The following is a 13,177-nucleotide window of genomic DNA, read 5'->3' as shown; positions in this document are numbered from 1 at the left end:
TTCCTGTAAAAAAATTGGAAAAAAAAAAAAAAAATACTGTTCTTGTGAGGTAAAAAAAGCCATGAGCTGCAAACACCAAGGTCTAAAACCAGCTAGCATAAAATAACATTCAATGGAAAACCAAACCATTTAGATAGAAACTGAATTATCTTTCTTTGTCTTTAAAACTTCACAATAAATTATCTTTCTTTGTCTCACAACTCACAGGCAACTATTCATATCATAAATCACCTAAATTGATGCAAATCGACATAAAATAAGAATACAACAGCACCTAACATCAAAATCTCCAACTGAGTATTCAATAATTTCAAGAAAGCATTAAAATTTTGCAGGTTTGACAACCACTCGGTGTAAAAAAGACTGCAGCCAAAATTAACGACAAGGACTGACTACAATAACTGAATAGTAAGATAAACAGAAGAAAGTGAAAAGGGACCTGGTTTGTAGAGAAAGAGACGAGAAACTGGACGTTTTGATAGAAGCAAACGATCGCCTACAAAAGAAGAGAGGAGTCTTGGTTGCAGGGAAGAGGCGCCAACCATTTTTGTGCTTTCAGTGCTTATCTGTTCTTGAACACCAGAAATCTCTCTGTTTTTCTTGCCCTCCTTTGTTCTCCTCACTTTTTCCAATTGCTTCGGAATGTGTTATGGGCCTGTTTAATATTGGCCCATTTGGTTCTTATTTCCGACTTTCGGGCTCAAGCCCAAGTGTGATCCATTATAGTTCATAGCTGGCAATAACATTTAAGACGGGCTACAAAATTGATCAAAAAGGGCAACCTGATTTTCACCCCCCAAAGTTTCCGGAAAAAAAAGAAAAGGCAAAATAAAAGATTGGCCGCATGATTCGACAAAGTGCAAACTTTAACAAAGACCAAAATACATGGAGAAAATATTGTTGCTCATGTCATTGTTTATTTTTTTTATTTTTTTTGGATTTTTATAGTGATTTTTTTTATTTGAATCATAATTAAATGTTAATTGCTTCTATTTTGTTACTAAAAGTAAAAATTAAAAAATATAAAAGCAATATAAAAAACATGAAGAAACTAAATGGTCATTTTAAAATTAACTAAAAACATTAATTTTTTTCCTTGTAAGTTTGCAACATTCCATCTTTCATCCATTTAAGTTTTATACATTTCAATTTTAGTCTAAAATTTTATTTTTTTTAGTTTTTGGTTTGAAATAGAGAAAAAATAATAATTAAATTCTAGTTATAACAAGAGAAAATTGTTGGTTGATAATGATTCTGATCACTAAAATAATTAATCTTGGTGTTAACTTATTTTATTTTATAAAAAAAATTTACTAAAATATTTTTTATCTTTAAAATTCATAAAAAAAAAAAAAAGAACTGACCTTGTAAAATTATTGGATTTCAGGGATTTGTTATTTTTTGGTTATTTGAAGACATCTTGATTTTATTTGGGTATCTATTGTATTTTTTAGATGTATTTAGATAGATAAGTGGTTGAATATAGATTTTTTAAATGTAAAGCATTTATTGCTTGACTTTTGGCGACCTTTAATTGTAGAATCTTTGTAGAGTAGAAGATGCATTTATCTTTTTTTTTTTATTTCAAAAAACTTAGGGGATGATAAGTCGTCAGCCCCATTAAAAAAAAAAACCTAGATGAGTGAGTTGCTCTAAAATCACACCAGCTTATTTTTTGGTGTTCATGCATGTTAGGCCTCAAACTTTTATTTTTTTCCTTTTTTTTCATTGTTTTTTCTAATTTGATCTTTCACAATTGAATCGTTATTGACTTTTCTTGCTTATTTTTTTAATTTTATTATTTGATGTTTTGTTGATTTTTAATGTGGCAATATAATTTGTTTCAATTTGATATTTGTAGGTTTGTCAAAATCTTAAACAAGTGCTGCGATATTTAGTTGTTTATCGATTTTGTGAACATCTATTTTTCTTATTATGCAATTAAATGAAAAATTTATATAAAAAATTATTGGACATGATTGAGTACAAACATGATCCGAGTCATAGATTTGACTAATTAACTTTAATTGATTACAAATCAAACTTCATAATTTATTTTAGTTGTATAAATAATTTTCAATTTCTTTAACTAAATATCCCATGACCTAAATTTTTACCTTTTTTCAAAATATTTTTAAAAAGATGAAAAATCCAAAAAATATGATTTTTACGCAATCACATCATTTTCAATTTCTTTTTAAAAGAATCAAAAATTCAAAAATCTATTTTCAATGCATTGTACTATTAAATGCTTTTATTTAAAAATCTTTTCTTATTAAAATGATGTTGATTTTGCTTTTTAAAAAAATACAAAATAAAAAAAATGAATAAAAAGATTAAAAACGCAAAGCAAGAAAATGGAGACCAGCACTAAAACCAATATGAAAAACATAAAGAAACTAAATAGTCATTTTAAAATTGACTAAAAATATTAAATTTTTTTCCTTGCAAGTTTGTAACATACCGTCTTTCATCCATTTAATTTTTTTACATTTCAGTTTTTTTTTTACATTTCAGTTTTAGTTTAAAATTTTATTTTTTTTAATCTTTAGTTTGAAGTAGAGGAAAAAGAAATAATTAGATTCTAGTTGTAACAAGAGAAAATTATTGATTGATAATTATTCCGACTACTAAAATGATTCATCTTGATGTCAACTTATTTTATTTTATAAAAAAAGTTTACTAAAGTGTTTTTTATCTTTAAAATTTATGAAAAAATAGATCTGATCTTGTAAAATTATCGGGTTTCGGGGATTTATTATTTTTTAGCTATTGTTTGGTTATTTGAAGGCATCTTGATTTTATTTGGGTATCTATTGTGTTTTTTATATGTATTTGGATAGATAAGTGGTTGAAAATAGATTTTTTAAATGTAAAACACTTATAGCTTGATTTTTGGCGACCTTTAATTGTAAAATCTTTGTAGAGTAGACGATGCATTTATCTTTTTTTTTATTTCAAAAAACTTAGGGGATGATAAGTCATTAACCCCGTTAAAAAAAAAAAAACCTAGATGAATGAGTTGCTCTAAGATCACACCAGCTTATTTTTTTATATTCAAGCATGTTAGGCCTCAAACTTTTTTTTTTCCTTTTTTTCACTGTTTTTTCTAATTTGATCTTTCACAATTAAATCTTTATTGACTTTTCTTGCTTATTTTTTTAATTTTATTATTTGATATTTTGTTGATTTTTAATTTGGCAATATAATTTGTTTCAATTTGATATTTGTAGGTTTATTGAGATCTTAAACAAGCGCTGCGATATTTAGTTGTTTATCAATTTTATGAATATCTATTTTTTTTATTATACAATTAAATGAAAAATTTATATAAAAAATTGTTGGACATGATTAAGTACAGACATGATCCGAGTCATAGATTTGACTGATTAACTTTAATTGGTTACGAATCAAACTTCATAATTTATTTTAGTTATATAAATAATTTTCAATTTGTTTAACTAAATATCCCATGACCTAAATTTTTACCCTCTTTTCAAAATATTTTTCAAAAAAATAAAAAGATGAAAAATCCAAAAAATATGATTTTTACGCAATCACATCATTTTCAATTTCTTTTTAAAAGAATCCAAAATCCAAAAATCTATTTTCAATGCATTGTACTATTAAATGCTTTTATTTGAAAATCTTTTCTTATTAAAATGCCGTTGATATTGCTTTTTTTAAAAAATACAAGATAAAAAAATGAATAAAAAAATTAAAAACGCAAAGCAAGAAAATGGAGATACTAAAATAAAACTAAGTTGCTTGCAGACCAAAATTACACTGCTTATAAATGTTAAAAAAAAAATCTAGGACAATAGGAGGGAGGCATTTAATAAAAAATAAAATAAAATAAAATAAATAACCTAGGGTGGAAGCCATAGAAAAAAAGAGACAATCTCTCCCCGAAAATCTTCGACCGACCCTTTTCTTTTAAAACTTGCAACCCTTCTTACAGAAACCAACACTCCACTTTCTCAGACCCATCATCTTCAAGCCTCTCCCATCTCGCTATCAACCATACCGGCCCGAGAACCACCAACAGCTATCTTAACAATCACAACCGTTGTAAGCTCTTCCTTCCACTCATCTGACCATCGATGACAGTACAGCCACAGGCCACGGTTCTCTCCCTCCTTCAGTCGACACAACCCCTCAGTACTCTTACAACTGTCAGTCAGATCCTTTCCAGCCACCAGCCGCAACCAAACACACCAGCAACTGAAAATCCTCCAAAACCAAAACTAAATCATTCCTTCTTTCATTTGTCATGGCTCTCTTCACTCTAATAAAAATTTCCCACGTAATCGGCTACCAAACAAACCCAAACCTTCCACTCGTGACATACACAGCACCACTTATCCATAACATATCCCATCCATCTCTCTTCCATGGCCGTTGCAGAAGTAGCTGACTTTTTATAGAGAGAGAGAGAAGCAAATCGGTGGACAAGAAAACAAAAAAAATCGACTGTTTATGTTATTTTTTTTTGTCTTGCAGGTAGCGGTGACCTTCATTGCATGCACAAGAAGAAAAAAAGAGGGCGTCACTTCAGATCCACTAGGTTTCTTCCTTACACCAGCAGCGGTAAAGCGGGGTTCCTCGAGCTATAGGTGAAGGTGGCGCGTGAGACCACGTGACACCACTATTCTTGCAGTACCAGTTTCATTACTTCCAACAACTTCTATGTTCAATCTCAGCAGTTCCAATATTCTAGAAGGTCCGTTTTGGACTTTGAAGGATTTTTTATGTGTTTGTCGCGATCATTATTCGATATTTGATAATGATTGTAAATATGTGTGATTTTAGGTTACGTGAATAAAGTAGTAAAAAGAGGATGCGCGAATTTTACACAAATTTTATTTTTTAGCGTGTGTTAGATAAAGAAAAAAAAATCATTTGTTTTAACTAGCATTATGACAAAGTTTACAAAAAAAAAAGTTTTTATTTTTAATAAAAAAATATAAACCAAATATGCAAGAAAAAGATTACAAAAAATGGTTTGCAAGATTTAGCCTTTCTTGAAAATAGCTAAAGAGATCAAGAAAAATACTTTTTATATTTTATATGCATCGTAGATTTAGAGCCTGTTTGTTTCTGTATTTTAAAAGTGTTTTTGAAAAAATTTAAATTTTTTTTATTTTTTTATTAACTTCAAATTAATATATTTTTAGTGTTTTTAAATCATTTTGATGTGCTGATGTCAAAAATAATTTTTTAAAAATAAAAAAATATCGTTAACATGAATTTGAACACGAAAATTTATTTGAAAAGCAATAACAACCACACTTCCATAACTTAATAACAAGTTTATTAAGCTAACTTCACCTAAAAACTTTCTAACTTTGTTTATTTTTAATATTTTAATATTTACAAATTTATCCAAAAAAACTTTTCAATAGTAAAAAAAAAGGAGCAAATTAAGTGCATAATAAATGAGAATCCTAGTGGCTTTGTCCTTTTTGTTTACTTTTTATATTTGAGAGTTATACAAAAGGTATTCTTGATATTAAAAAAACAAAAACATAATAAAATATTATTTCACTTTAAAATAACTAAACTTGTTCTATAAAGTTATGGAATGTGAGTTTTTTTCACCGATAGTAATAGTTATAAAAACACAAAAAAGTCTTAATAATAATAATAATAATAATAAGATAAATAAATAATGTAATTTATTTTAGGTATAATATATTAAAGGTGATATTATCTTTTCTATACATAACCAGTTTTTTTATTCAAATTTTATAGAGTAGTTAGGTTTTTAATAATAAAATACTAGGTGATGATTTCAAACCTTAAATCCATAAATGAACAAGGATTTCTTATTTTTTTCACGTCCTAATTCAATTCGGAAGGATAATCGTCACGACATCTTATACTTGAGACAAAATTCATGTATAAACTTTTAATTTATTATTGAGATTTTTTATGTTAAAATAGTGTAGAAAGTGTTGTCATATTCAATTTTTGTTAATTATATTAAAAATTAAAATTATTCAACTCACAATGAATCACAAGTTACAGCTAAACTGGTTTGTCCTCTCCTGGAACTTAAATAACGAACTAATGACAGTAAAGAGTTCAAGATTGGATGCAAAGTGAGGAATATCAAAAACAAAACAAAAAAGAAGAATTCCAAAAGTCGGAAGAGTCGTGAACCTAGAATGAACATGCCATAAGCCTTCGTATATGCACCAAATATAACATTGTAAGCACTTGTTGAAACCCTCAGACTAAGCATCAGAATGAGGGGGATAAGCTGTAGAATACTGCAGTTGTACCCTCTTCATATATAGCAAACAACTTAGGCCAAAAGTACTCAGAAATGCAGGAGCACGATCAGATACAGTGCCATGCATGCATGCCATGCAACTTAAAAAACATTATCCATTAAAGTGTGAGCCATAATTTGAGTAGAAAAGCGTTGAGACAAAGCCCAAAGCCATAAAGTGTACATACTTTGTCATTCCATCCACCACAACAAATTAATATAACGTCTTTACCACTAGATTTTAGAAAGCCCACAACAAAGTCAACAGTGAAATCAGTAAATACTGCTGTGGAAGAGGCAATGGACACGGCGAACATGGTGAAGTCATATTTTCAGACTTGTATTGTTGGCAGATCACACAACTTTTAATGAACTCACGAAAAGAATTTCTTCGGTCCTTTTCAGTACAATATTGCAGAAGTCTATTAATTGTAGCAGTAACTCCAGAGTGACCTCCGACTGTGTGTCTTCATGAAATAATTGGAAGATACAATGTTGCAACACAACATCATTTCCCACCACACTGGGGTCATGCTTTTGAAGTAATTAATGTATCATCCCATGAAAAACGGCTAGAAGAAGAAGGATCTTGTTGAAGCTTATGAATCAAATTCTTAATGGATATACCAGAATCCTGAGAATCTTCATCCTTGTCAAGCAATTATGTGCGCAAAGCAATTATGAAACTGCTAAAGATGATAATTTAAGATGAAATTGCTAAACATGATAATTTAATCCTGAAGTTTTAAAAGATACACAAACAATCCTCTTATTACACCTTTTATATATATAATAGGTCATTACTAAATTTCAGTGATATTTACTTATAGAACATGACAACATTATTTTCCTTAGTATTCATCAACAAAAAAAGTTCCATCAATAAATATATAGAGAATTACTTATAGAATTAAAATAAAAAAATTAAATAGGTATTCTCTTGTTAATTTCATCTATAAATCTAACATGTCAATATTACTCATATAATTATCAATGAAAAATTATATTTGTTATTTTTCATTGGGAAATCTATTAGTAACATTTAAGTTATAATTGCCACTAACTCCCCTTTTCCCTTCTCTCATTTCTTCTTTTTTTTTTTAGTTTTTTCTACAAAAAACAATACTCTTCCCTCTTATTTTGTCACAAATCAAGCTTGTACCATTATAAATTCGATCACTCCAATATATAATTTGTCAATATCCCTATTTTGATTCAATTGTTTTTGAAGATTCGCCATATCAAATAAGCAAACCTACCTATTTTTTATTTTATGTTATTTGTTTTGGTATTTTTATATAGTATATGTAGTTTGTTTATGTGTTCACTTGTTTTATAGATTTTTTCTATTGAAATTTATTGTATGAATGTATGATTTATACATGTTAGGATTTGTTTGAAATTTTAAAAAATTATATTTATTTGTCATTTGATGAAATTGAGTTTGATTTTTTAATTTAGGTATTTTATAAAAAATAAATAAAGGCTTATTTAAATGTAGACGAAGAACCACATATAGAAGCAGTTAGGTTATCTAAACTTTTAAAAGATTATAACAAACCATTAAATGATGGGTGCATAAATCATAACAAGTTATTGGTCGTTACATAAGTGTTTACAATTAAGTCAAGTTATGGGCTGAGTGAGGCTAGTTATGATGGAATCATTGAATGAGTGAAGAGTATTTTACATGAAGGGAATAGGCTAAAAGATAACTTCTATATTATAAAATCTATGATAAAACTTCTTGGCCTCGTATACCAAGAATTTACATGTATCTAAATTTTTGCATAGTTTTGGTGTGACCCATAATTGTGCAAAAGAAAGTAGCTTTTAAGAGCTTTTTTATTAAAAAAACTAATTTTCTCTTTTATAATCTGAATGCCATGCATATTAAAAAGAATGTTTCCAAAATATTTTTAATATGGTAATAGATGTGAAAGGAAAGATAAAAGACAATATGAAGGCTAAAATGGATATACCTTTATTTTGTCAACGTAAGAATATGGAGTTAGTTTATGATGGGTTATGGGTTGCAAAGCTTAAAGCCAACTTTGCTTTATATAATAATGTACAATTATTTATATATTAATGGATCGAGAGTCTATGTTTTCCTGATAAATATACCTTGAACATATCTAAATTGGTAAATTTAGATGATGATAAACTGTATAGAATAAAGAGTTATGTCTGTTATATGTTTATGCAAATGCTCATTCCACTTGCTTATAGGAATGTATTTCCAAAATGGATATGAGATGCAATTATGGAGATCAATTATTTTTTTAGAGATATATGCTTTAATAAGTTACATACCTAATACATGAAGAAGCTTGAAATGAATATTGTTCAGATAATCTATAAATTTGAGATGATATTCCCTTCATATTCTTTGACTCAATGAAACAACTACCCATATATTTACTATTTGAGGCAAAAGTTGGGGTCATATCCACTATATATGGATGTATCCATTTGAGAAGTTAGAGATTACATATACATTCTAAGTAAATTACTATTATCATTTTTTTTAGTTAAGAAAATTCATTTATTTAAACTCTATTTAAGTTAATAATTGCTCAACCATAAAAAAAAATAATCTAAAAACAAGGTGCATGATGAGGCTTCAATATGCGAAGCTTATGTTGTTGAAGAGATCTCAACATTTATCTCGTACTATTTCAAGCTTCATTTGAGATTAAGAATCAACCGCAGTCTAAGATATGATGATGGTGAATAAGTGCCTTTGAGTGAGAATTCATCAATATTTTTCTATCCTAGATGACCTTTATCATAAAATATAGTGAGGTGAAGATACTTGATAAAAATCAAATTCAGACATATATATAATTATGTGCTATATAGCTGTATTGAATTGACACCTTTTACCTAATAAGTACAATAATAACATATTGCTATTTTAAATAATTTTCTCTTATATTCTCATATAAATTAATACATTAAAGAATTTCTTGGATGCAACATAGTTAATATTTACTATCCTAAAATTCATACATGACTAAATTTAAAATATTTCAATTACAATATAAGCAATCTATTACATGACTTAGAATACATGGAAGCAATCATTAATATTTATTAACTCTTGTTATACTTAATGTCATGAGGGGTTGTATCCAAGCTGTTTAGGATGGTAACAATCAAGTAACCATGAGAGATGATATATATTAACTTAATAAGTTTTTTTTCATATCGAGTTCCTTTTTTTACCGACTTAAAAGAAAATTCAAATTTTTATATCATTGATAATATTTTTGTTGATGTTGATGCTAGGGGTTTAAATGATAAATGAAAACCAATAGACATACAGAAGTCGATGAAGATGATGATATTAATGAGCTTTGATTCAATGGCGATTATGATGAACATGATAATGATGATGAAATTGAAGAAAAAGATGAAGACGAAGACAATTCTGATTACAAAGATTCCGAACTGATTTTATATGTAAAACATCGATGTGTAATAAAATTAATATTAATATAATTTCTTCATATGTTGTTACTTAATAATGAACTATTATTAACACAATTAAAATGTTTATTATTGTGATTTTATAAAAAATAGTTGACTATGTTATGATTTTATTGTATTTGCAAGTATGATAAATAAGGAATAAGAAAGCATTAGGAAAAAAAATTATTTTATATTGATAAAAATATTGACGGAATGTAAATTAACAACATAATTATCGATGGACTAAGGCCCTTAAAGAGTTAAAAAATCACAGGACTTTACCATCATTGTTTACTAAAGGAATTACCGATAAACTAAATTTCTCATAAAGTTTCAAAAAGTTAGAAAAAAATTATTTGAGTTTACTATTAAAAATTTAGATCATTAATGAAATGAAATTTTGTCAAAAAAATCTTGGGGGTTTTGGAAATTTTTGGAGTTCCTAAAAAAATTACTTGACTTTGCTATTAAAAGTTGAATACGATTGTAACATAAAATCATAATTTATAATTTTATCATTTAATATTTCTCTTCAAGTAACCTGTGTCACTAACAAGTTTACAACTCCTTAAATAAACTCCAAAACTAACTTAAACAAACTAGAAAATCTGAAAAATAAAGGAAAAACAATAAAAGTCCTAAACAAATTAAAAAAGATAAAATTATCAATCTCAATATTTGATTTCCTAAATTAAATAAAAAAACACCATAAAGAAAAATATTTTTCTAAACTAAATAGGATATCTTAATAATTAAAAAAATAATATCTCCCTAAAAATCTTCTTGCTCTAGTCTTCTAGAGTTGGAGAGAACTCATCCTCAGATTGAAATGGTTGCAACCCTAATCTTGAAGCTGTCTAATAAAACATTTTTAACCCTTTATATGCTCATTATTTCCATTAGAAATATTATATACACAACAACATGCTAAAGCTCTTTAATAATGAAACCTATCATATAGTTATTAAATGATTTTGAAATTCATTTTACAACTTTTATTTGAAATATAAGAACATCAATTTTGACCCTATCAATTTTAAAATTCTTCTCAAGCATATGTGAAGTGTAACCTTCGCAATTTACTTCATCAAAAAATCACAAATAAAACCACATCTAATTTGATTCTCTTTTCATGGAAATCATAAAAAAAAGTTTTGCATCTAAATTTCCTCATTCAAAATCATTTTTTTCATCCTTATTGAATTTTGATAGTTGATTTCAATTTATAAAGGAGTTAGAATCAACTAAACTCTTATTTTTCAACATCATATTCATCATGATTAAGAAACTATTTCCTCATGCTTTTAAAACAGGCTTTAATTAGCCATGTATCCATGATCACTCTTCTCAAAATCCCCCAAGCTCCTTACCTCTGCCAGCTAATGGGTTAATTTTGCAATTTGTTCCTTATGTCTTTTATTAGCAATTCCTAAACATCTTTTTTCAATTTTGTAATTTCTTTTTGCGTATCTTCTATCACCAATTCCTAAACATCTCTTTATTGAAAGGAAACCCCTTTATCCCTTCTTAAATAAGCACGTCATGTTCTACTACCTTTTCCAACTATGGTTGTTTGAGTATGCAACAAGCAAATAACCATGGAGATTGTTGGATTTTAATACCAAATGATGCAGATGCAAATATAAATAAGAAAATAGCAAGCTAGAAAAATAGAATTTAAGTTGAATAGAGTTGTCACACATAACCCAAATTAATAATTTTATTGTTGAATATTTCTATTTAAGAAAACAATAAAAGTCATAAACAAACAAGGAAAAATAAAATTTTCAATCTCAATATTTGATTTTATAAACTAATAAAAAACAATAAGAACTAACAAAAATAATCTCCTATAAATCCTTTCATGCCAAGTTTGGGATATATTTATGAATAGATTTACTTAAATGTTGCTATCCTATTTCAACATAGAACAAATAAGATATATAGAGATAGACGCATTTTAAGGCTAAATTATTAGAATTATTACGTCCTTAATCATATTATCCTTGTTAGGTTAAGATTGTAAATGGATTCCTTTTCTACGAGCTATTATTTTTGTTTCAATCAATGAGTATTTTCACATTGATTCATATACATTGATATTAATTTCTTTTATTAGGATGTATATGATTTCTTTAAAATTTGAAGAATTTTATCTTTGATGATTTATTTAAAATCTTATTGAAGGATTTTGTATAAAACTAATAATAAAGACATGAGAGACAAGAAAAACTTATTTCCTTAATCAAGTTATAAATAAGGTTATTTTTGTTGTGATTTTATATTTTGATTTAAGTTAGTTTTTAACTTTCAAATCAAAGAAAATTCATGATACACGTACATTATATCATTTATTCGCATTATATTGTGGGTTAAATTAATTTTTTTTAAGCATTAAAAAAATATTTAAACATTGCTTATGTGTTTTTTTTTTAAATAACTGGTGTAGGGATTGACTTGATGTGACTTGGTCAACTTGATAAGTTCAAAGACAACTTGGACAGCTAGAAAAAACATAATTTGAATAAAAAATTTCAAAACAACATCTTCCCTTTTTTTTGTAATATTAAGATGACAATATGTTTAATCGACTTGGATCAATCCTAGGTTAACATGTAAATCCATAACCTAGATCATGAGACTGTGATAATCTTATAAAAAATAGTTTAAAAAATATTTTGAATCTGAATTCTCAATTAATCTACTGTAAAAGGATGAAATTGAAAAAAAATAAAAAAATAACCTGAGTCAACCTAGATTAACCTACCAAATCTAAACTACGAGATTATAACAACCCCAATAATAAGTAAATCAAAATAAGTTATAAAATCTAATTCTTAATCAATTCCATGTTTAAGGATAAAATTGAAAAGAAAATCCATGAAAAAAAGAGAAAAAATAGACTCGAGTTAACTTAAGTCAACCTACCAAACGCATGACTCGAGCCATAAGACTAGAATAATCTCATAGAAAATAAATTAAAACAAACTTTGAGGCTTAATTCTTAATCAATTCAATGTTAAAGGATGAAATTGAAAAAAAAAAAACAATTCAATTACAAAAAAAAAATAGAATCAACTAGGTTAACCTACAGAAGTCGTGACCCAGGTCATAAGATTGAAATAATCTTATAAAAAATAGACTGAAATAAATTATAGAACTTAATCTCTAATAAAACTAATGTTAAAAGATGAAATTGAAAAAAAACTAAATTTAAAATTTAAAAAAGCAAAAAAATAAAAAAAATATTATTCCAATTATCAGTACTTTGTGAGGAAGGAATAATGATTTCTCTTCTTAATTAGTTTTGTTAGATAAGGTCATTTTTTGTTGTGATTTTTATATTTTGATTTAAGTTAGTTTGTAACTTTCAAATCAAAGAAAAGTCATGATACATACACATATTATATCATTTATTCACAT

Source organism: Populus euphratica, unplaced genomic scaffold (assembly GCF_000495115.2).
Source record: "Populus euphratica unplaced genomic scaffold, PopEup_1.0 scaffold354.1, whole genome shotgun sequence".
NCBI classification, from domain to species: Eukaryota; Viridiplantae; Streptophyta; class Magnoliopsida; order Malpighiales; family Salicaceae; genus Populus; species Populus euphratica.
This window is presented reverse-complemented; position numbering follows the sequence as displayed.